The sequence below is a fragment of the Falco rusticolus genome, chromosome 4 (genome assembly GCF_015220075.1).
Source record: "Falco rusticolus isolate bFalRus1 chromosome 4, bFalRus1.pri, whole genome shotgun sequence".
NCBI lineage: Eukaryota > Metazoa > Chordata > Aves > Falconiformes > Falconidae > Falco > Falco rusticolus.
Genome location: NC_051190.1, coordinates 28697890 through 28724322, shown reverse-complemented (window position 1 = coordinate 28724322; position 26433 = coordinate 28697890). Strand labels below are relative to the sequence as shown.

Here is a 26433-nt window from a genome sequence, read left to right as displayed (position 1 = left end):
TCAGAGCAATCCCTCTGCGAAAGGAGAGCCTCAGCTGGCAGGGAGCGAGCAAAGGTAGGGATTCCTGCCAACCCCCTGAACGTCTGCTCTCAGACAGCATATTTTCTCCGTCAGCTTTAATGTAGCCCATTAAGTTAACATCAACAAATTAATTTTACTTATTAGTTACAGTAACAGCAAGGAAATATCCATGTGGGTTCCTGAACCAGCTGCAGAGGTAACTGCTGGTGGATGCGGGGCAATTCTCAAGTGTGGCAGGGATGAAGCCTGGAAATTCCTCCTTTTTCCATTTGCGATGCATCCTCCCAGTGCAGGATCCTGGAGGGAGGCCGCACTAACTTTGCAGCCTGCAAAGGTTCCTCCTGAGGAGGCAGACAGGCAGCCGGTGCCCCCTCTGCCCCCCCACCCCCAGCCATTAGATTGATTTCAGTCCTATTGTTTGTGCAGCAGCCGCGGGTTTGGGTTGAGATCAGAGCTGCATTGTGCCAGGCACTAAACAAGCACATAATAAGTGACAGCCCTGTCCGTTACAGTCTATCTAATCAGGGCATGCAGAAGGTGGGAGAAGGGATTTATTGTTATCCCTGTCTTACTGCTGAGCCAGAGGCAAAGCCAAGCACCACAGCTGGATTTTCCAAGGCTCAGGGTGCAGCCTGTTGTTTCCCCTAATTTAGTGCAGCAGCCTCAAAAATTGGTCCTGCTTTTCTCTCCCTCCACTTTTCTCCCACTCCCCCACTTTTCTCCCCCTGCTCCGCTGCAGCCGGGGAGCCGTGGGGATGTGTCAGTTCAGACAGCTCATTTGAAGGGAAAACAACCCACGAAAATACAGAAAGGAGTATGGGTTTCCATCAGTTTGGTTGAAACAGCTCCTGCTGTGGCCGTGGGATTTTTAGAGCTGGTAGACAAGGGGGAGAAGTGTCCCTGAGGGCGGGCAGCAGCACAGCATCACATCGCGCATCTCCATTGCATCTCGCATCTCACATTGCTGGCAGTTATGGCAGGTCAGGGCAAACCGGACCCCAGCCCAGTGCCTCGTCCCTGTGGTCCCTATGGGAACGTACCAGGGCTCTGCGATGGCGTGGCACCAAGAGGAGGGAAGCCTGTTTTAAAGACAGCTTAATTTTCTCCCAAATACCTGAGAATTTGGCCTGTTGAAGTTGGGTTTGATAAATACCAGCTCTGCTGTGGTTGTCTGCTGCACTGTGGGACTTCATTCCTGCAATTCTCATTCAGGTTTGCTAGGCTTTTGTGTTTGGTTGAGCAAATAGATCACAATACTTCTGTGAGGTTACATGGACTCGAAAACTTGTCCCTCCGTGTGGTGCTTTTCAAGGCAAAGCGTTCTTCAGTGCCTTTTCCCAGCCACAAACAGGATCACTCACTCAGAAATGTAGGTGCTGAAGAAAGAAAAGGAAAAAGAAGTCACATTGATGTGATACGGAAGAGATCTAGATCCACTGATAAAGAGGCCTGGCAGAGCTGGGGATTCCCTGGGAATGAAGGAGAAGGGAATTGCTGGCGGGAAGACAGCTTGTAAAGTGGGTATCACCATGAAGTGTAACGCCAACCAATTATCCCATCAGCTGGGCTGGAGCCAGTGGGAGCTCCAGTGGAGCTCCCTAAGCCTGGGCTAGAGTTGGTGGGAGCTCCAGCTCCCTGAGCCTGGGGAGGGGAAGCTCGGGAAGAGCGGCAGGCTGCAGTGGGAGCTGCACGAGCTCTTCCCACTTGCCAAACGCAGCTGCTAATGTCCGTTCAGCAGCCAGTGTAAGTGATGCCCCAGAAAACCAGCACAGCCCTGGAGGGCTTGTAACTCCACACCAGGCTGAACGTGAAAGAACTAATTTTAACTTCTAAGTAGCAACCTTTCTGCCAGCCACAGAGGGATTAGAGTAACAGTTTTTGAAATTATTTAAAAATAACATCAGACTTAATCATAGCTATTTATTAAATCCATTATCCTCTGTCAGCTATGGGACACTGATTTATTCAGCTGTGGAAACTATAATCACCTATGGCCAAAAATCTTTCTTTCCTTTTTTTTTCCTCACAGGCAAAAAGTAGTAATTATTCCTTTAGTCCCTGAATCTACAACTCAAGGAACTGAAACAGTGAAATGTATGGTGAATTTGGGGATGAGACACAATGGGGTGATGAAGAAACCTTGGAATTACTGAAAAAACCCATAAATTTGTATAAATCACGCATGACCGTGCTTCATCACACCTAGCAGGAGAAAGGCTAAGGTGCTCTCTAAAGGAGTGGAGTACCTTGTAGATCATGTAGGAAAGAGAAACTCCATGAAAACATCAGAAAACCCGTATAAATCATGGGGACCTGAGCCTCTGGATGCCACTTTGTGGTCCATGTGGCAGCTTAATTAGACAAGAAGATGAGCTTTCTCATTCTCCTGTGCACACAGTGCTATTCCTGCGGTCTCCTTGGCAGGGAGGGCTGCTCACCTTGCTCTGGTGCCTCTGATTATCACAGCTGAGGACAGCATTTGAACAGAAATTAGTGTCTTTTATTTAAAAATGTGTATTTAGGGGTCTTTGTTTGAAAGCTATACTTAGGAAATGCTAAAAAGACGATTCAATGTGCCTATTCCACCCGATTCTAGGAGCTGAAGATAATTTTTGCTAAGCCCGGGGTGATATTCATCTGTTTCAGCTGCTTCACATCTCCTACACACACTGATTTGGTAATGAGCTGTCGGCGGGGTGGGGTGGAGGGGGGTGGGCCATAATTACATCTCATTGTGCCATCTCCTTCCTGCCACTCCACTGCTCTGAGGTCCGTTGCGGACATGCTGGTGGGAGCAGCTCCCTCCGCACCATTGCCAGCCCTGGGCAGAACCATCCGGCTGGTGTCATCCTCCACGCAGATTTGTTTTAACTGGGGCAGCTTATATTCGAGGATTAGACATATAAAAATATGTACTCAAATTCTGCACGTCATTCTGAGCGGCAGGTAGTCTGTGTGGTCCATTTTTCTGAGGCTGAGGTACACAACTCCCCGGGAAAAAGGGCAACAAGGGGAGGAGGAATGGCAGAGCTCCCTCCTGCCTGCTCGGTCGTGTCTGTTCTGCTCCTGTGAACAGGAGGTGCCCACAGCGTGAATGGAGTATTCCAGCAGGTCATCTCCCAAGCACACGCGGTGAAGGCCCTGCAGACCTGCTAATGAAGCTGCTGATTGCTCAGGTTGAAACCCTGGCAATTAGAGCCCATGGTGAGGACTAGGGCTGTGGTTTGACTGGTGTCCTCGTCCAGGGCTGCGGATAGTGGGACACCCAGGGATGGGGCAGAAAGACACCCCAGGCCTGTGCTGGAAGGGACCGAGCCAGGGACAGTCCATCGACAGGGCTGGGATTCAGGACCCTTTTGTGGGTTGGGGCTGTCCCAGTCCCAGTGCTGGGGGCTGGGAGATGGTCCCTGTCCAGGATGAAGCTGCAGCTCCCGATGGTCTCTGGCTAAGCCCAAGGATTTGGTTGGTAGTGGTCCTGGGCCAGAACTAGACACAGCGCCCCGAGGCTGACAGTTGAGGTTAGGGGAAGACTAACTGACAGACCCCTTTCAGGTTTAGGGTGGGCTCTGAGGGTTTTGGCTATTCCCAACCTCTGTGTCAGACACATTTGGAGACCTCAGGTAGGACAGACAGGAGGGGATGGGCCAGTGCACTAGCTGTTACGGCCCCCTCCCTTCCAGATCTGCACAGAGACCTGTTTTCTGAGTGTTAACACTCTGCTGTTGGCAGATGCACCTAAAGTCTGGTGGAACAGTTGGTGTAGCCCTCTGTACAGCCTAGGGCAAAGACACTCCGCAGAGCTTTGTGTTGCTCCATGAGCTCAGGTGGCCAAAGTCTGTGCCGTGGATTAAAATTTCCCAACCTTCCCAATGGTCTGTGTGGGGTCAGTTTGATGCCACATGCCAGAGGTTTCAGGCGATATTTTCCCTCTCTTTTTCCTTTAAAAAAAAGCCTTCAGAAGTTTTGGGGCTGTTTGTTTTGCCTCCATAATTCCTTGCCTTAAAAGAGTCCTACAGTTGAAAAGCCAAACACTGAAATGTTAGACTCCAGGAAGACAGACTTGACCTTTGCTTTCATGTACATACACTTCCCCGCAGAGTTTTTGATCATACAACTGCACAGACTATCTTCTGCAGGACCCATGACTCACTGAGCACCCAGTGGGATTTGGAAGTAGTTGGCGTTGTCCCCACCAGACCCTCTGTGCTTCATGAGCTGCAATCTGCCCCCGTTTGGTTAGAACGGTCGTGTCTCCGTACAGCCAATACCCATCCAGCCCTCGCAGGAATACACTGATCCTTCCCAAGCAAGCACCAGACAACAGCTGAGAATGAGGATACAGCTTTCATTACAGAACCAGTATTATTTTTTAAATGACTAATAAACACAAAAACATCTTGCAGTCTCGTGGGCCAGATCTTTATATAACCCTGTGATCCTTCAGCAGGGCTTTCTGATCCAGATACCGTTCCTCCCCTAACCGCCACAGATCAGTTTGCTGCTTTACTGAAATGCAACCCCAACAGGCAGCATCTGAACTGAATTCCTTGTTACTCCAAGGCTTGTCACTACACCACAAAGGCTGAGGCTCTACGGTGAGCCATCAAAAACGGTTCCTCCCTGTTCCTCACCCTGCCCTCCTCCATTTACAACCCTTTTCATTGTAACAGGGAATGTCACTGTGGACACTTGGGCTACTATGTTTAGCCTGGGATCCCTGGCAGCACTAAGGGGGAGAGACCAGAGTGTTTCTTTCACGCGGTCTGTATTATATGGGCTGATTTTCCCCTTATCTGAAGAGCACTTTCTGATCTGAAATATAGTGGTGCTCCCCATCCCTTAAGAAGGCAGGACTCTTAGTCTCACTTTAACGTGATGAAGAAATCTGTGTTAGGGCAAGAAACTGAGCCCACACCAAAGGCAAACATCCTGCTTAGCAGACAACTCCTTCCCCACGATGCGTTGTCTGCAGACTTTGCTGTGCAGTGCTATCGGGACATGTCACTGCACAATGTCTCCTTCATTTGCTAAGAAAGCCTTCAAAACTCTCCTTACTGGATAATATAATCATTGTAATGGGACGTTGCTGTTTGAACCAGCTGCAGCCCAACGATGATATAGGATGGGGCCCATACTACAGAAAACGCAGTGACATTTCATTAAGCTCAGCAAGAGGCATCCTAGATACTCAGGAAGCAATTTGGCCGAGTTCTAACCGTTGCCAATCTGTCCATGGGCTGAGTGAGCTCGTAGCTATTTAAGGTTTGCCATTTTGACCTATACCATTTCATAGAGAGATCCAATTGCTCCCTTGGCAGATCTCCTATGCGGTCAAAACAGACATTTATGCACGTTACACACAGATGAACAGGTCAGAACCCATTATTTATTTGATGCATTTCACGTCTCCAAGATGTTAGTGTCTGAGAACTGTTTACAATCTTCATTCACAGATTCAAGGTTTGAAATAATTACCTAAAGAGCCCAGAAAATATGACTTGCTTCAGATACATTCCTGAGAAGTTAATCACAATTCTCAATATTCAAGACTCAGGCTGGCCATGGTTTCTGTGGTATTATTCTGCTCCTGACGGGACATGCTGGGTTCTTAGAATCAGATTTTCAGGGTGAATAGTCAGTTACAAATTCAAGAGGTGGGTGTAATGTGAACTCTCTAATTTTCACCTCAAAGTGGCTGTTTATCTGAATCTTCCTGCTTGGAAATTCTATCCCAAGCATATTCACCCGAAACACCCACGGTGGCAATACTTGCAGAGTAACCACATCCCAGACACTCCAGCTGAGGCAAATATAGCAAAGAAATACCTAAAGCTGATACAGAAGCAGTTGTCTTTCAGGGTAGTTCATATCCACCGAGTAATTGAAAGAAGCAAGAGGTAATACAACAGCCTTTTTCCTCTCTGCTTGCAGCAAACACACAGAATTTATTCATCATAAGCATGGGGTCTAGAAATTATTTTAAAATGAAACTTTAGCTCCGTCACCAATACGGCTGCTCCTGCCAAGAATTCAGTCTGAGGTTTGTCTGCCAAAGATGAGCTGCTCTCACTGATGAAACCTGCCAGTCCACCTTGGCAAGAAGGGCATAGCCAAAGATGCGACTTTGAACGAAGGCTTCATTACATGGTCTTTCTGTGTCAGCCTCTTGTCCCTATATTCCAGAAGCTGAGTTCATAAAACACCCTATAAAGAAAGGACAGACAAGGAGAAATCCCCACAAAACAAAGCATTACCTGATCCCTCCTGAGGGACCAAAGCTTTCACAACTAGGCTCCCTGCGCTAGTCTGCTGAACTTACAGATAAGGAATGTGTTCTTTTAAAATGTAAAGTGCTGGCTCAGGCCCTTTGGACAGCTATGAAAGAGCCTGTCCAGCCCTTAAGGCACATCTTCCAGGTTCATGGGTTTAGCCTGGTAGGTACCTGTTGTGTGTGATGGCTGGGAAGAAGTGTGGGGTGGAGATCAGGAAGGACCATGTGGCAGAAATTGCAAGCAGAGGCAGAAAGAGAAAAACACAGTGCCTGCAGGTATATATGAAGCTCATCTGGATTTGTATTCACTGTGTTTTGTAATAGGTAGACTTGAACTCACAGGTATTTTCACTGTAAGTTTATTAAATTCCATGTGATTTTGGGGAAATGAAATTTCAGAATTTTAACTTCCCCCCAGTTGTTGGCATGGCCTTACCCCTTCCTTGACCTATGCCTTTTGGGACTACTTTTACACCTAAACTTTCAAAGCCATATATTGTCTCTGGGTACTTAACACAGTTGAGGGCTGCCTTTAGAGAAGCTAAGCACCAGTCACTCCTACTGACTTCAGACTGAAAAGCCAGAATAAAATAGACTTTTTGCAGGTACTTTGTCTACCAAAGACTGGACTGACAATGGGTGGACAACTCTGAAGATTTAAGCTGTTGTCATGCTGTGCCTCAGTTTCCCCAGCTGTAGAAGGATGGTGATGCATAAAAAATTTAAAGTTCCATAAAGGTCTGAGACCTGCATGCAAGAAACTCTGATGTAAGTACGAACTATTTTCAGTCACATGCATTTATCTTCTGTAGGTGTTTGGTTTAACATTTCATTGATCTGTTTCAGAGACCATGTTAGTCCATGTATTTCAGGGAGGTGACAGATAAAATGTAGACCTGAACCAACTCTGAGATACATATCACAAATCTGGGCATCTAAAACCTGCAAGTCTACAGATTTATCTGTACAGATTGAGAGGGAAAATGATTGCTGAGCTTTTACAGTTCCTTATCTCTGCCTGATCAAAGTGGAAATGGACAGAGGGAAGTTTCTCCTTCCTGCTTTATGGGTGAAATTCACCCCAGAGCAGCAGACTGCAATCGATAGTGTTACACCAGGACCTTCTTGAGCCCTGAAATCGGTTGCCCAAGGTGCATCACTGCTGCCTTGCAGTCCTTGCATGCATGTATTATTAGACCATCAAGGTTTTCAAGAGGATGGCGGGGAAAATGAGATCACCAGAAAGGCCAGTGCCATCAGTGTCTCTAACCAGTGCCAAGCTATTCTGACTTCAGCCCAAGCAGTAGACTCTAAAAGCAGATTCTATAGGCAAGAAGTCACTCACCCACCCCAGGGAAATCTCCCACTTACCCCAGGCTAACTACTGTGACTCACAAGGCAAGCACGAAGCATTGCTTGGGGCTGTCAGCTCAGGGGCTGCAGGGGTGGAGCAGAGAGCAGCCCTTGGCCTGGGCAGTGTGTCCGCACTCTGAAACAAAGCCACAGCATAGCCTGCGTTCCCTTTAATCCAAGTAATGCATGCTAGTGATGAAATCAGCTTTGCCTCTGCAGGGAGCAACAAGTTAAGCAGGTATCCTATGTCCCCAGGAGGCATGTCTTGAGGTAGCTGGACGCTGGCAAAGACTACTCACCATCAGCAGTTTGACTGTTGCCTTGACAACATTAAAGCTAGTTCAGATGTGTGGGTGGGGGAAGGAAGACTGCCTGGAGTGTGGGACATAGTCTGCTCTCAACACAGAACAAGTCCCCAAAAATGCAAAGCCTTGGGACATGAGTCATGGCCTTGAACTCCCCTGCTCCCTTCTGAGGAATGGCTTTGCCACAGGTACGGTCTCAGGTTGTGACAGGGGTGAAAACCACCAAAGGGCATGTGAAGTGGATGTACCGTGGACCCTCCCGGATGACCCTGGTGGTTTTTGATGGCTGAGGACAGGAGCTGACGAACCAGGTCCTTCCTTTCAGGTTCCTCTGAACCCCCTTTACAGCTGTGCCTGCATTTGTGCTATGTTGCGCACTGCTGTAGCCTTTCACACTACGAGGGTTTACGCCCACATCGCATGGGAGGCATCTGCACAGGGGTTACCTGATCCTGGGGAGGGAGTAAGAAGGTCTGCAGGCACCCTGACTTACACCTACTTCTGACATACAGCTACTTCATGGGTTTCTCTGGCAATCACAGAAAACCACCAACACCCTCTGTACTTCTGAAATCCCACTGGCACACCCTTATCCAAGAACTGTACTCACCAGAACTGGGCCTTAAACAACAGATGGGAGAAAGGCCTCCCTTCTCAGCCGTAGGCAGGTTCCCAGTGGCCTGGCACTTGGACAATGAGCAAAGCTGAAGAAAAAGTGAAAATATTCTCCCTATTTCTCCCCAGTTAATCTCTCACTTTCCGGCCCCTTGTAAGAACTACCACCCATGTTTGGGGTGTTGACTTGCCTGCTTCAGCTGCACATTCCTACTGAAGTGGAAAGTATTATTGGTGCGAACAGGACAGCACCATAGGAAATTCCAGGCTTCTTCAGTTTCCTTTCTTAGCAGCATGTGAAGCACTGTTTTCCTTCTTCCTTCCTTCCAGTTTTGCTTTCTGCCTAGAAGAGAAGCCAAGATGTCTGATGGTTATAAGGAAGAGTGTGTGGATGACACTGACCCCATGCAGTTCCTGGCTCCTTCTGAGAAAGAGAAAACTGAAGCCATGACCAAGTCCTCTGACATGAAGACATCCTGCTGGATGAAGGATAAGAAAGGGGGTTTCCTTGCTGGGAAGATCCAGTCTGAAAAGGATGACAAAGTCATGATGAAGATGGTAATCAACCAGCTAAGCTCTGCTTTATGGATTCAACAGGAAAGCAGGAGCCTGCCACCCTCAAAAGAAGTGCAACCCTGTCTGAATCCAGACCTATTTTGCTCTGGTGGGTTACCTGATTTGTGGGACTCCTTTCCTGAGGCCACCAGCCAGGGGCAGTGGCAGCTAGAACAGACTTGGAATTGGAGGCATGTCCAAGAGATTGCCTTCCCATGTGGTCCATGGAGACCTGTGAGAGGTAACATCACCTACTTCCTGTTCCCCAACACTGCAGACCATCGTGGTGGATGATGAACCTATCCAAGGGTGTGTGTGTTCCCTGCCCCTCTGTCACTTGTTAAAAGCAAATGGCAAAGCACTAGGACATCTGAGTTCTCTGCTTTTCTGTGCCCTGTCTTCAAATTAATTCTCTGCATTTCTTTTTTCCCATTCATAAAAAAAGAGGGTGATACTGATCTGTGGCTGCAATGAATCTACCCTCACACAGAGCTCTGGGGGCTTGCAGGTGGTCTGGAAACTGAAATAAATAGCAGTGGGAGGAATAATTTCAGTATTTGCAGGGAGCATGGAGATTCTTGAGAGAACAGTGCAGTATAGCAGCCTCAGGGATCCTTGGCCAGGTGGGATTTCCCAGCCTTTTACTTCCTGCCACCTGCAAAACCAAACCATAGTAAGAAGTGTTTTATTTGGGTAAAACTTCGTGAAGAGGAAGTTACCCAAATAATGAAAAAGACGTGAGCATCAATAATTAGGGAGGGAGACCTGGTCTTTTTTCTCATGACAGCAATGAAGTATGGTGTTTAGTATCAAATAGAAAGCCTTCCATCCTGACGGCAGCTTCAGCATGCAGAGGCATCACAGCCTTTAAGGCTGAGAGCAGTGGTCTTGTCTCTTTTCTCTTCTTCTCTTCCCTTCCCTTCCCTTCCCTTCTCTTCCCTTCTCTTCTCTTCTCTTCCCTTCTCTTCTCTTCCCTTCTCTTCTCTTCCCTTCTCTTCCCTTCTCGCTCGTTTCTTCTTCATCATCTTCTTTTTCTTTTTCCTTTCCTTTTTATTCTTTTTCTTTTTCCTTTCCCCTCTGCCTCTACTGTGGGGGTCAGTAAAACAATTCAGAATTTAAAGACATAAAAAGCAGCTACATTTGGCCTTGCAGCAAAAATCCTGTTATTCTAGACCTGTGGGATTCCTTCAGTGGCTTCCTATTTCTCCTTCCAGCTTCCTCACTGCCAGAGCTCTGGATTGTCATGTCCCAGCTTGTACCTCTGCGCCTGTTTCCTCCTCCACAACTTCTCACCCCGAGGCTGTCCCTACCCTGCAAGCATTCCTAGCCTGTCTTATGCTGCCCTCTATCCTTGGAATAACCTTCCTCTTCCTACAAGCAATAAACTTCACTTCTCTTTCCCAGGTTTCTGCTTGCAGATCCCAGCGTTGCCCTACCATTCCCCTGTGCGTCTCTCAATCCTGGCATGTCCCAAAAACTCTTTTCTGGACGACTGTAGTACTAAGCACTGAAAACTGCATTACACTTTGCATTTGGAACTGAGGAAGTCTTCTGCCTGCCCCAAATCCACAAGGCTGGACCTCTGTGGAGAGCCTTTAGTAGGGCTGAAGCTGACAAGGAATTACTGCTTACAGCAGCAATTCAGCTTTCTGTGGGAGCTGACTGACAGAAGATGTATTTACTGGGCTGCTCTGGATGGTGAGGAGTGGTAGTTGTAGTGTTGAGCATCCTGCTGATGCTGACTTTTATCTTCTTGTTGTAGGAATCCCTGAAAGATCAAGTCATCCAGGTGAATCCTGTTCTGGAGACCCTCCATAAAGCTAAAACTACAAGGAAGAACAGTTCCTCCTACTTTGTAAGTACCAGCCCTTCACTGATAGGTCACTGGTAGGTCATACAAAGGTGTTCCCTTGGAAGAAATAAAAACAAAAAATATTTTTAAATGCTTCCTCAAGCACTAAACTTAGTTTATATTTGCTACCATTTCACATGAAGCATTATTGGTTCCCATTTTCTGGAACTAAGTTTGTCAGTCGATTTTGTTTTGACTTCATGTTTTTATATGTGAAAAGAAAAAAATAGTTTTGATCAACCTCAATTCAATACCCTTTCAACTGTTTACTTCTGCAAAGATTCAAAATGCTTTCATTTTTTTAGATTATTTTTAATTTTGAAATTGTCAGTGAAAATGTAAAACATTGGGGGTTTCAACTGAAGTCTCATTCCTCTGTTTCTCTGTGCTACATACTTCTACCATATGCTGCAGAGAAAGGAGGATTTCTTTAAGCTCTAATACAGAATCTAAGAAGAAAGAGGTTTTTTATAGATCTGATCTTTGAAAAGATTAAATTTCCTCTCACTGACTTGCAAATTTGCCCCTACAGGCAATGCTGTCTGTCCCTGATGAATGCTCAGAACCTCTCAGCTACTTTCTGTTTTCCTACAGATATTGCAATCTTGATTAACAGACTCATCTTTTATTTTCTCATCTAGGGCAAATTTATCTGAATTCACTTTGGGAGCATGGACAAGCTGGCTAGGGCTAACACTGAGAATTGTAAGTAAGCACATAATTCTTTATATTAACTTTGCTTTGGATTTTTGATTGTTGAATGGACCCTGTTCCGATTACATCAGGCACATGCAAATCTGAAATTAATTCTGTTAACTTGCGGGATTTGCACTGCTGTAAATGAAACTAAAAGCTGCCCCTACTTCCACAGTGAAGTTACATGCTTTAGATGATGACAAATTTATTTCTTCTCTCCTTAGTTGCCTATGAGACTCTGTGAACACATAAATGGCACAATGCCTCCCCCAAAAGCTGTACACTTTTCATTCTACAATTATATTGCAACCATTACTCACATTCATCAGTACAGCACTGTAACTGCCTTGCAACCAAGACCCTAAAAATAGCTATCTAGGGAAGGTGCATTGTTCTTTGTTTGCACACGTGTGTCCAAGACTAAATTGAGAACCACAAATCTCAGCTCTCAAGGTAAAAAGACCCTGACACGTTTCCTGGCTAAAGCCCTTTAGCATGCAGAAAAAGGAGAGAGGAAACATATGGACCAGTTATTCTTTAATGTGGGATTGTCTGCATCCCTCCTACTTTCAACTCATCCCAGATTTGCATCACACCCAGAGACCATATGTTGGATTTGCCTCTCTGGACAGTGGGCCAAGGCAAGTTCAGGTTGTTTACTGGCAGGTTGCAGCTTCTTCCAGCCCAGCCTAGAGAGCAAGGGCATGGACAGACCTTCACTGTGCAAGCAGCAGGGCTGGCACAAGGGCCTTCTGCTCCCTTGCTGGAGCTCTGCTGGCAGATGGGATTGTATGAATGCTCCCTGAAGTCACTTGGACTAACTAAAATTGACAATAAAGGTGGTTTGAGTCAATCCAAATTTGTCTGAAGGACTCACATGATGCCGATCACCAGCAGAGCTATATGGACTTCAGCTGAGAGGCAAAGATGAAAAATGCCCAGCCAGAGCTGCCAGCAAGGTCTGGTGCTTTGGTGCAGCTGAATGAATTGATACAGTGAGGTCTAGAGAAGGATGTTTTCTGTGGAGACCAGAAGCCAAACTAGGCATGTTAGTGCCTGACAGAAGGTACGGACAGGGTACAAAACATCCTTTCCAAAGCTCTTCTCAGAAAGGGCTGTATAAGGACATGTTTCACAGGTCAATCTTACAAACCATGCACTGGCAATTTACAGGATGCTTAGAAGTAGGATCCGTTAGTCTGGAGATCTGTTCCTGAACCCAGCAATGACAAAACTGGACAAGCGATGGCATCTTTTTCCTCTATTTCATTAGCTGCCAAAATAGCTGTAGTAAAACTTTGGCCAGTGGGAATGTTATAAAGCTTAAAACCATGCTCTGAGAGCATCATTGAAGGATACTGTGGTTCTTGCTGCACTCATAGGACCTTCAAAGGACATTGCTAAACGCTGATTTCACTGATATCAAAAGCAAAATTCTCACTGACAACCACAGGACCAAGATTTTTCCATCTCTGCCTACTGACTACACCTGGATGCATTTCCTTCTGCATTCCAGGTCTGGAGAATTCATGTGTAATTTCCCAGGAAGTAGCTAAGAGATATTCTCGTATCTTCCATCAGATTCTTTCCAAGAAGAAACTTAAACTTACTCATTTGGTACTTTGTGAGCGTTATTTACTCCCTTTAATGCACACACCCCTGCTCAATCCTGTTTCTAGAATAAGAAACCTCCTCACCAGAACTGTACTTGGCTAGAGATCGAAACAGGTACTCTGCAGTGGGGGGTTGTTACTAATTATCTAGGAAGAAGAGGATTGCAAGTGACTTTTCCTTAGGCATACAAGTGAGAAAAGAAAGCTGTCTTCCCTTGTCTTGATCAATGTATGGTGAGGTCCCGCTTGATCTGGCAGGGCTGCCACTAAGGTAAAAATGATAATTTTCAAACTGACTGACTGAGCTGCCTCATGTCATTTGCTTACATCTCCTCAGGACAGAAAAGACAGTCAGGACAAGTTTTTCAATACTGTTGAAAAAGTTTGGGTGTTCAATCCCACTTACTTTGACGTGGCTGCTATCTCAAAAATCTCCTAGGCAGCCTAAGCTCATCCCACAAAAGCCCTTTTTCTTAAGTGATACACTCAAAACATGCTCAGGAGGAAGTCAAATCTACAAGAACCCTCAAGTCTCCAGTCCAAAAGCTCATGTTATGCCTTGATTCTACTGATGGCAATTGGTGCAATCACCTCTTGGTCTGTGTCTTGCTGCAGAACCTGCTTCTTGTGCCCATCCTCATCATTGCCACTGGGTGCGTGAAGGTGTGAACACAGCAGACAACATGGATAATGGGGAAGAGCCACTTCTCACTAATGTTAAATCTGAGAAACATCAGTGAAATTGAAAATACAGCAAACAGGAAGCTGCCCCCCTCTGCCCCCTCAGCCTAAGTTTCCCCTAGGAATAAAATTCAGCTTCTTCAACCTGAGGATAAATAAGCTACTGAAAGAGCACTAGGGATAGCCCGAAGATTTGTTCAATTGTCTGTGAGCTGGAGCCTGAATGTAAAAGATCTGCTCCAGAGCAAATGAGCTCGACATAGGAGTTTCTGGTTAACATTCAGCAGCCTGGGGTTTGCAGGACTTCAAATGAGCTAGTTACAGGGTTTGTTTGAAGCCTAAAAACTGACAGATCTGAAAGCTGAAGCAGAGACCATGGGTTAAAACCTGCTCTTCTCACATACATATGTAATCTCAAGGAGCAGCTTTTGTAAGAGAAAGACTTGACCCTTTGTCTGGTTTTGACACACATTTTACTTTTTAATATCATTTTGAAGAGTATCTGTTACTGAAAAGAGCTTATTGGGAATATCTGCTGGCTCCTGAGACTATTATTATAACCAGGACTTGAGCTACAGAGAGATCAAACAGTCTCCAGCTGCTGAACTTATAGTGCCCTTTCTAGCAGCTGTTGGTATTTTACAGCTTCCAGGATTTGTACATTGCAAACAGGCCTTTTGTACAAAGCAGATATGATTTTCATATCCACTGAGACAGGCAGTCCCAAATCACGGCTCACGAGTAACACACTGCAAGATTCTCCGGCATGCTGAGAGTCATGTGCTCTCCCTTCTCCAGGCATGCTGTGAGAGCAAAGCACAATGTTCCCAGCAGAGCTACACGTCCTCCCTATCTGTGCTAGCTGAGATGTGGGATATTTTCTATGAGATGTTGCTGCTCAGGTCCTGCTGATTTTAAAAAGCACGGTGAAGAGTGGAATGAGCTGATATCCCAGATGATACGTTGCGTTTTACTCAGGTATCAGAGATGCTTAGAACAACTGCTGTCATAGCACATGGCTCTTAGCTAACATAAACCAGCATACGAGAGAAAAGCAGAGTGCTGTTTACAGCAACATTAAGCTATTCTGTCCCATGCTAGTCTGAAAGGACCTGGCTGGTCAAATTTCAATGGGCTGGAAAATTATTTTAGATATTTAGCACTATAGGCTGGCTTCCAGCTTATGGTGCAGATTAAGAATTCCCTTGTGTGGGTCTGTGTCCCTTCTGCCAGGTGGCCTTTGATGTCCCGGGCTCCAGTCCAGAAGAGCAGAGCTGTGTTTACAAGCTGACAAGGGGCATCGTGCGCTTGGGCACTGTGACATTCAAGAAGAAGCCAAGAGAGGAGCAGGTAGAGGTGGACAAGATGGAGATAGGTAGAGATCTCACCGTTGGTGACAGCAAACCAGGACAAAGTCAGCATGCTAACAGATCAGCCAGTTTGTTAAGATTGAAAAAGCTGCTAAACCCAGACTCATTATAAAATGACCTTAAACAACACAGTGATTTTTTTTTTTTTTTTCAAATGAACAGATGTGCTATTGAGAGTCAGAGCTGGCATTCACAGCTGCCACAGGGCAGCAGACCTAGCCAGATGGCTGAGCTGTCAGCTAAGGACTTGATCCTTCTTTGCTGAACAGCCCTGCTTTGCCGGTGTTTTTGGAGCTATGGTGGAGCAAACAGGAACATACCTCCCTGATCTTACAGACACAGAGCAGTTGCTGCAACACCTTGTTTGAGGTATTATTGCCTCTGCTTCAACCAGCAAGCTCTGCTGAATGGTGTGTGTGTGAAGGAACAGAGCTGAGACCTGCTTCCCTTCTGTCCTTCTCAGTGGGTTCCCAGCAGGGCTGGAGAGCTTGCCTGCCACTGAAAGCAGAACCTGAAACGGTTTTCCTGACTATGCAGCAAAGGGATGGGGACAATGCATGATTTTCTTCCTGTTACTCAGATTAACATATTAATCTTCCCTCCGATAGTGGCTGACAAAGTTACTCAGCTCATGGGTCTGAAGTCTGGAGAGCTCCAGCTAGGACATCACCAGGCCCAGGGTGAAAGCAGGGAACAAGGCGCAGCAGGAGGGCACCCTCTTAGTGCTGCAGTGCCAGAACTAGGGATGTGGCCAGCACACACATGTTCCTCAAGGCCGCTGATGACCAGTCAAGGCTGCTGTTAAAAGAACCATCTGGGCAAATCACACAGCTTCCTCAAGCCCACGGGAGGCAAAGGGGAAGGGGAAGAAGCTGCCTTTGAGCACCATGGTGCATTACATTGGCACAGGAAGTGTGGCCCAGTGCTGTTTCTGCCATAGCCCTGTCTCTAATCCCGAGTAAGCTGGAACATGCACTCAGGGAGGTCAGACATGAGACCATGCCCTCTGCATGAACAGATCACATCAAACTTCCACAGGTTTTAACATCCAGCAACAATGGGGGAAGTACTTTGCTGGTGTAAATTAATGTGATGCCTTAAAGAAGTACTGCAGCCAGAGACTGGCTCTGCTGCACAGAAATGTGCATCTCAGAAACCCTTTCCAGTAACAATTAATTGAAAACACTGATTGTGCAAATGTCCAACCAGTGACACAACAGCTGAGCATTTTAATGTGCAAAGAATAGCAAGGCTGCCTCATGACTTTTCAACGTGTTGCCACTGGCCTTGATTAAAAATACAGTCCTTATAGATATTCTGAAAAGGAACAAAACCCCAAAAACTCAAGCCAAGGCTTGTTTTGAGTAACACAAAGCTGTAAGAAAGCTACCCAAAAGGCACATCAGCCAAATGATTAAATTCATTTTTGCTTCTGTTGCTTACGTGTTGCTGGCAGAGCCAGAGTCCTGCAGTTCACTGCAGCTTGTCTAGTCTTTCCTGGTGCATGTGACTTGCCTCTCCGCTGTGTTGTCAAGCAGCCATGCTAATACTTAGCAGCGGGAACAGTATTTAAGCATATTATCAAACTCCACCAGTTATTCATATACTCCAGTGCACAGACATACTGACAGAACATGATCAGAGCATGAATCACAGGCCCTCTGCTCTATCTTTTTTACACTCAGCAACTATTTCCTTTCTTTGCTATCAAGTAGGTTTTGGAAAATGACATTTGACTATGCCAAAATATGCTCTGATTGTGCTTGGTTATACCAGTCTAAGCCACATTGTCCCCTCTGTCAGTGTATCAAAGTATGAGCCTAAGAGGTAAAAATATAATCTCTACGCAACATCCTTTCCTTTGGCAGCCCTGCAGAATCATTTATTCAGGGTAAATGGGCTTTCCTTGGTAAGGGCCCCTTATGAGTCCCAAGGAAGTGCATTAATGCTATTCCCGTGCCAGCACTAACTCGCTTCCTTTCCCTGTACCCACAGAGCATTCCTCCCTCTCTCTGTGCAGGTTAACAATCAGAAATCTGCTTTCTCGTGCACGGCTGCTGGGCTGTTCTCTTGCTGTATTGGAACTGGTCATGCCTTTTCTCCCCTGCTCCTTTCCAGGTGTGACACAGTATCGCAGGGTGGCTACAGAAGAACGAGGATCCCCTGAATAAAGCAGTGATGGGCTTGCTTCAGAAATCCACCATGGCCCTGCTCTGGGTCCTCTTTAAAGAGGAGGAGGCTGCAGGTAGAGTGAACATTATGTGGTACAATCAATACTGTTAGCTCAATGAGTCAGCAAGCAAACATCATCTGTTCTTGTGCCCAAGTGCTTCCTCTTCATTCTTTTGTGGAAATGATTAAGCCTGGCACTGTAACACTTGTCTTCATTCAGGTAACAGCCTGTGTCTGCCTCTGCATACTCCTCTTCCACGCTGAAAGACAATCTAGCTCTGTCCTTGAAAATTCTGCCCCTCCAGCACTAGGAGAGGCAGACGGTACACAATGTGTTCACTTTGCTCAGTGAAGGCACTACCCAGCGCTGCTGTGGAAACATGCTTGCACAGATGGAAGCATGAGTGCAGTCCCAGCTTAATGACAGGCTACATAATCCCCTCCTGGCAGTCAGTGGCCTTCTGCTGCCCAGACAAATGTCAGGTTTCTATCAACCAGAAAAACTCACTGCCTACTAGGATTGTCATCAGCCCAGCCCAGGACTCTGCAGTTGAAAGGTAAACGGGAAACAGATTAGGAAACTGCTTTTCAGACTTTGAGCTATCAAATAGGCAGGGTTGGATCCTGTTCCTACTTCCTGCATGTGCAACTCCACCTCAGCTTATGATAAACTGGTAAAGGAGCACCAGCATAAGAGAGAGGAGACTAACTTACAGTGTAAAAAATTGTGTATGCCAGCATAATGTGAATGCAGCTTCTCTTCTTTTCCAGGGACTATGTTCACTTCTGGTTTGAGGATTTCTTTAGAGTAGTAGACAATGAAAGAACAACCTCTAAACCAAAGCAGAGTGCAGGTAAAATGATACATATTTTTATTTGGTTAGTAGTTTATCCAGACAGCATTGAACTGCTAACTTAAGTCAGTTAAGACAGATTTATGTTGGAGGCTACAGTACTACTTCAGTGTGATTCCTTTTCAAGAGCATCTCTCACATCTTCTCTGCAATAATATTGATTTTAGCTGGTGGCAGCAAGAGACAGGAAAGCGGGCCCTCTTCTGTGTCTGCCTCCAACTTCTACTGGGTAAGCAATCATCCATGCCTTTGTATTCAAACTACCATCAATGCCTTTTTACTGCAGCAGCAGCCTAGTCTCTCTACCTTCAACCCTGCCCAAGGCTGGTTAAGGCCGTTACACTGATTTTACCAATGCAGAACTAAAAGAAAGAAGGGTGGGATTCAGTTACAGAAACTTTGGCATCTAGTGTCACTGGTGTGATTTAAAATGCCCTCGGGTATCTGGGACATGCACAGGGAGCAGAGATACAAGACGGTGTAGAAGAAAACTGTGCTCTTTGGTAGCAGTGGCTGGTGATGCATGAATGCATCTAAAATGTCCCTATGTTTAGGCAACTGTAACCCTTTAAGAGACTTGCAGGGTCACATGGGAAGCATATTAGGAAAAATTTCTTCACCGGAAGGTTTGTCAAGTATTGGAACAGGCTGACCAGGTAAGTGGTGGAGTCACCATCCCTGGAGGTATTTAAGAGACATGTAAGTGTGGTGCTTAGGGACATGGTTTAGTGGTGGACTTGGCAGTGCTTGGTTAATGATTGGACTTGATGATCTTTACATTCTTTCCCAGCCTAAATGCTTCTATGACTCTATATGCCAAAGCAGAGAATTACAACCCAGTCTCCACATGCAGGTGTCATAGTACTTACATTAGCTATCATGAGTGCTAGAAACAGGACAAGAAAAGTGTAAAGAAGCCTGTTAGTATTTTGCCTTGAAAGTCATGAATGAAGAGGGGAAATATATTATAGGGAAAGTCTTCTGCTACCATTTCTGCAATATCCAAAGCTGAATGCCAACTGATATGGTTATGGACAAGTTCAATGCAGTCCTTTCAGACATCCTTATTTGCTTTTATTATGCCCCGTGCTGCCATTTCACCACTCTTGATCACCGACAGCCATGTGGGAGTTTTCACATAAGCCCCAATGAGGTTACTGTGTGCTGCTTGTGCTCTGTAGCATGCTTCTGTCCCTAGAGCATGGTCCACCCAGCAAATCAAAGCCAATTGCTGTTAACAGTTCATGGAGCTATTCCTCTAGGCTTGCTGGTGGAGAGCAGGACTTTCATTGTTAACTCTTTGTATGATGGTAATCCCCGAAGGAACAGTCATACAACACTATAAGCCAGAATCATGAAACTACATCTATCTAAAATTGTTTCAGGTTCACGCCATGCCCAAGGTTGCTTCCGTGCGTGTAACCCTGTTCCCCTGGGCCACAAAGGACCAGGCTCACTTCTTATCTTGTTGTGTGAGGGGGTTTGGGGCTTCTTTGTTTGCTTCCAGCTGTGAAATGCAAATGACTTTAAATGACTTTATAAAACAGAAGGTTTTCTCTCTCCAGCCTTGGTAACTCCTGTCCATTTTTTCACTCCATTCCTCTTTGTCTCATTCCAGGAGAAGCTGAACTAGCTTCTGACCATTTTGCACAGCACATCCCCACATTTCACCCACTGCATTGTTCCAAATGAATTCAAACAGTCAGTAAAGCAATCCTCAGGCAAAGCCACACAGTGCCTTCAGCACAAGCTGTGGCTGGCTGAACAGCAGACCTTTATTCGGGAATGAAAGAAGTTGGGTCATGACTTCACAGACTACCTTGTATCCTTTCAAGAGAATGTTAGTCTGAGAGGTGCTTCCAAGCGCCAGTGCTAGAAGACAGGATGTCTAATAAACCTCTCATTTTGTGAGAGTAGCACAAAAAATTAGGAAATGCACAACCTGGAACTAGACAAATTGGCACCATTAATTATTAGGCTGCATTGCCTCCTGCAACCCTTTTTTTTTGCAGGACCAACCACAGAAACAGTGTGTTGCAGAGGGGAAAGCACAAATAAGTTTTCACCTGTGATATATAATAAAATGGAAGGGCAAGTAATGGAAAGCAGTGAACAGCAAACAACTCTGCTATGAGTAGGCAGTTACTCATGTTGTTTGAATTCCAACACTATTATGCACATCTTCCACTTTCAGATGATGGAGGTATGTGTCCTGTGCAGTGATCTTGTCCGTGAGAGATCAGAGGGGGAGGGGGTATGAATGCTTACTTCTAATGCTTCTGCATCCCCCTCCAAGAACTTTCACTTTGCAGAGATGAGCAGAAACGTCCACCAGCTTCCCTACCACCCAGGATTCCAGTGCCAGGCCTGTGGGGCTAGGAATCTAAACCAGACAAGATCTTAAGCAGTGATTAGCCTTTCTGCACTGCTGCTAAGTGTAGCTCTTACATCATTATACCTGTCTTTCTCATTTTAGATACCAAAGCCTGAATCCCAGCATAATCCCTCCAGGGTTTGCAGACAATAGGGTAGCATCAGTGTTGCTGCTTGGCTCTACTGACCTGAGGGAGATGGAGTACAGAATTGGATATAACAAGGTACTGTTTACTCCTACCAAATTGAGCTAAATAAATTGATGGCAGTTATGACTCAGCATGCCTTTGGTGTAGATATAGCTGCAGAGTTAAGAGTTTCTACAGCAACACACTTCCTCATGCATATAATGTTCTCTCTTACACAGGCTCCCAAAACTGACTTTTAATCAGACAGTACAGTTAATATAATGCAAATGAAGTTCACCTTCAGCTATGTGATAAATCTCACTTGCTCTTTACTATTCCTTAGTCAGGCAAAAATCCCACTAACCTATCATTTATCCAGTTTAAGACTGGAAAGAAAAATGGAGAGAGACTTGTAGCTGTCTAATAATAGCAGCATTTATCATTAATTTTGCACATATGTTTTTGTTATAACATAATGAAAGTAACTACTGTAACAGCCAGGCAAAAGGGAGCATTCTGTTCTTTGCAAGAATCTAAAATGTGCATTTTCCAACTTTTATAATAATTAGAAAATATTCATCACTCCTCCAGCCTATTCTATCCTTAATTTTCAACTTATTGATGGAAGTTAAAGTGGGCCAGACACTGTCCCAGTCTTACTTTTAAAGCCAACAGCCACAAGATTACTATTATTATTTCTTCAATGTTACTGAAACTACTTAGTGCATTTCCTGTCACAGGAGAGCACAATATATATTTGAATTTCATCAAGGAAAAGACTTCTGCCCCTGCTTTACTACTGCCAATTAGCTAGATCTTATGATGATCTTGATGTTATTTTTTACAGCTAGACACCATGGGGATAGAAAAGAACTCCAGGCAAATCCATGCCAAAGGTGAATGGAATCCAATTCCTAAATAGTAGTCTTCCATTCCCACAACCTGCCCAGACTTTATCCTTTTTGCAAATGTAAGCAGAGATCCAGACAAGATCACAGCAGAATAAAATCAATACATAAAGGCCAAAGTAGTAAAATATCCTCATTTCTAAGTGCTAATGCACAGCATGTCCGGAGTTTCATAGTCCCAAAGGCAACCTAGAACTCCAGGTTCTAACAGTCTCCTGTCTTCCAACATATTTTTCTGTGCTGGAATCCTGACCACAATGAAAGACATGGGAGACGAATGTCTGTCAAAGATCATGACCATGCTGCAATGTCATGCTTATGGCTTCCTGATGAGGATTGAGTACAAAAATATGCTAGAAAGGAGGTATCCTTGGGGAAAAAAACTAGGAAGTATTCTGTAAATCCAAGGCAGCATTAGAAACCAAACACTTATGTAATTCTTGTACTAGCAAGAACCATGAAATGAAACTGGGACTTATAAGTTCTACATCCCAGTACACAGCAAAGCAATAAAGATTTCCTGCTTTTCCTACATGACTCCCTGCAGTAGAATACTGCAATTAGACAGCTGGGTAGCTCTGTTCCTCCTGTGCATCCACTCCAAAGACCAACAGCCGGAAGATCTTGTAATTTGGTACTGAGCATTATCCTTGTCAAGAAACCCTAACTCACATGGTGATGCTGAGTCTCCTGGAACTCAACCACAATACACACACTATGAGTCACAGGATTTTGGTTTTGATCTGTGTACTTTTCTGTCACTGCCTATGGTATCTGTGGCTGCAGGATAGAGGAGAGGAAAGACAGGATGCAAAAAGCACCCAATTAGCTTCCAGTTTATTTGTATATTTATACATTTTTATTTGTATATTTCCAGCAATATTTGTTTCTTCTAACACATAAAAGCTTCAATCTCTACCTTCACAGTAGCATTTTTTAAACAAATTCAATTCTGTTGTCCTTCCTATGTCAGCAAACTGTTATGATGACTCTTGCATGCCAAAAAATTCAAAATGTGGTGGGCATTGAGGCCTACCCCATTTGACTGAGTCTGCATACAGACTCCAGCATTCTGCTTTGTACAATTGAGTGTGAACACTTTGAGTCCTCCTACATACACTGCCTGGAAACCGAGTTGTTTCTAAGCCCCACATGTACTGTTCGCTACAGGCTAGGCCTGATGGCAATTCAGAGGAATGTCCAGAAGTTTCTGCAGCTGTTTTTCTGGGGAGGGTGGAGATTGTACATTAAGGCGAGGAAAATACCCTAAGGTTGTCCTGTTCTGCAGAATCAAGCAGTGGCAATTACAGGCACTGAGAACCTTGGGATGTCTGGGCAGGGAAGACAAGGTCTGCGAGAAAAATAACAGCCATGTTGGCTTAAGTGAAGACACTGATAAAGCTAGTGACTTCCTTGTTAATTATTAACAGGGCAAGGGGCCTGAATGAATTCTTTCCAAACCAATGCCAGAAAAGGTAGTAAACAGAGAAAGCACTGAAATCTGAGTCTAACCCTGCTGCCTCCAAGGAGCAGAAAGAGAGTGTCCTCAAAATTCAAGACCTGGACTTCTCACTTCTCAAAACAGCCTAGAGAAAAGCAGTGAGGTTATGAGCATAGGAATACAAGATTTCACTACTCATTAACATTTAAAAGCAGAAACAAAGATGCTTGGTTCACATCTCTTAAGCAGGACCACACTGCCATCATGAAAAGGCAGTTCCAGCTCAGATTCTCTTCACTTAGTCCCAGGATAGATAATTCAGTGGGTTTTATGGTACAAGAGGAAAGAAAGTGTTGACCAAGATGCTCAAGCTTAAGTGAAACAAAATTATGTTAAAGCCAATTTTCCACATATAGGTGAAACAAAATCCACCTTTTTACCTGGGGACACACCTTCCCAACCCCAGCGCCAACCAAATGAACTTCCACAGCCTTAGAAAGAATGAGCTTTCAAACAGTTCTGGTCCCATTTGGATTGGTATGTAACTAGATCATTAGAAGAATCATTCTGCATTTATATCTGCTCAGAATCTGCAATACAGTCCTGATTTCTATACTGGCACACAGATCTGCTTCTGTGAACCATAACGACCTTTTCTAGGAGTTGTTTTGCGTTATAGATATGAAACCCTCTGCACTAAACAGGCATTTCAGGAAACACCAGGCCTCCCACTGGTATGCAAAAAACACCAGGATCTGATAATAAAATTACCACCTCAGGGCTTTGAGGGACCATTATAATAGACAAGGCTTGTTTTGGGAACCTCACTGCTTGAACTCCTTACTTCCAGGTGAAGCCATTGCTGAATACAGCACAACAGGAGGAAGAAATGTAACTGAAGGAACTGACTGGATGTGAGAAGCATCATGGCACACTCGGGAGCTCTCAGTCCACACAAAAGAGCAGAGGAGCAGCCAGCCACCCTCAGCCCGGAGAGGAATGACCTCCCCATGCAACTGCAGGCCGAGTGTTATCAATAGGATGGCTAAAGGTTTAGCATTCATTTAGTCAGGGTATTGGCTTTCTCAAATGACTCATAAGAGGCTCCTTTTCAGAATATGGAATGAATAAATAGCATATGGGGATGATGCATGAGAATCACACACAGCCTGACTGTATCTTAAATAAAGTTAAGCCCTTCAAAACCAGAGGAGACTGAAAGGCCTCATGATTAAAGCAAAGGAGCTGTTGTCACAACTCCCAAGTTCTGTTCCTGTCAACCACTGATGCTCAGCATGATCTACAGCAAGTCAGGGTGGCATCTTTTTAAAATGCAAACTGTTCCTTAAGGATCTATGTATGTACAAACAGATTTTTTGATGCTTAACTTTAAAAAGCTATGGCCTGAGTCATGAAGATTCAGATCAACTATAACAACAGGTATGATAACAGAATCTTAATAAACTCTGCAGAAGAGGCAAAATCTTGCATTTCTTGCAAATGGAAGTTTGCTGCAGTAAGAGGCAGGAGCTGTAGCAGCTTTCCATAGGACGAACACCGGATTTCTGCCTCTTCATGAGGAACAAAATAACTTGTTGAACGCTGAGGAGTGCCTGGCCCAAACAATGAAATCAAAGATGGACCTACTGAGCCAGATCCTGGATACAATAGAGCTGAGTGCCAGCAAGTGGATGCTGCAGGATTAACTTGGTGATTAGAAATGTGACTTAGAAGGGCTGGAGACCTCCTTGGCTAAAACTGAGACGGAAAAGCAGGTATGAAGCATGACAGAAGGGTTTTTTTTGACTTCATCATTCAGAGAAATAAATCCTGACAACCATTACTGCTCCTCCAGTCAGAGCACCCTTTGGGATGCTCAGAGTCACTCAGCTGATCTCCCCTACAGTTTCTTATATTGTCTTCCAGCATCTCATATGACCTGGGATGGATTCAATTCTACACTTTACCCTCTACCCCATAGCAATAGTCATTTACACCACGGTTTCTAGGGATTCCTCTACATAAAGACATTTGCATCTCCTCTACATTCTTCATTAATTATACCCACTTCTACAGGGCAATGCTGGTCAGCCTGTACTTATAAAGTGCCCCTCTTCACAGCCATGTAACTCCTTTCCACCTAGCCTTGGGGAACGCTTCTCCCTCTCCTGCACCTGAACTGTTTTTTATTTAATATAACTGGAGAAGTTTTAAATTGGTATTGTAGGAGCCATGTGGCTGTCTGCTGCTTCTTCTGAAGTCAGTGTTAACATCCACAGGATGTTAAACTCACAGATGCCTCATATGTCTCAGAATTTATTAACTGAATCTCAGATTCCTTCTAAAGAAATACAAGTTTCCAGTGACATTTTGTCCCAATGCCGCTAACGGCTTGTGTGATCTACAAAACCTGTGTGATGTTCCTTTTCCTGTCTCCAGGCATTAGACCACAGAGTTCGAACTCTGACTTCAGATCCCTCTGCTCAGAATGACTCGGTCACTGAATTCCAAAAGAAGAGGGCTTTGGAGGAAGTTCATCAGGCAGAAGTAAGTGCTCCATTTTTCTTTACTCTCTCTCCCATTCTTCTTCTCCCAGTCTGGGGAAAGGAAAAAACAACATTGTCTGCTTGCTTAAATACTGTGAGACTACAGTGTGCTGCACAAACAGGAAGGGGGACGTGTTTTTCTAGGTATTAAGTCATGGCAGCACAGTGAAGTGTTGCCAATTTGTGCCACTGCCTGAAAGAACTATGTGAATCGCTGAGGGCGAGCACGATTCTTCTGTAAGAGTCAATGCTGGACTGAGTTCCTGTGAGCCTATTGAAAATGCACACACACGAAGTGCACGCCGCTTTCAGGAAGCACCTCAGATGAATCTATTCTTTGGGTTTTCAGTCTGTTGCCAGGGCAAGGTAGTTAGTTTCTCACCCAACCCAGTGCACTAGTCTTGATCTCTCCCTTCCTAGAACACCGCAAGGTGACAAGAACAAGGTGAACCACCTGACCAAGAACAACAGCAAACCTACCACTCAGATGAATGAGGTGAGGTGCAGTTGCTATGGTCTATATTTTAGATGGTGCTCTCTGGTCTTTGTTTTTGACATTTTGGGCCCTTCTGCTAAACACCAGCTACATGTTTGTTACAAACTTATTTTTCACAGCTTTGTTCAACTAGCTGGAGGACAACTGGGAACAAGAAAAGAGGATCCATGGCAAGGTGAAAAA

The 26433-nt window shown here is 45.0% G+C and overlaps 1 pseudogene; it reads left to right on the top strand.

Annotated features, from left to right (window-relative positions):
- The first annotated feature begins 8925 nt into the window (after window positions 1–8925).
- LOC119147892 overlaps window positions 8926–26433 on the top strand; it is a 32832-nt pseudogene continuing 15324 nt past the window's right edge.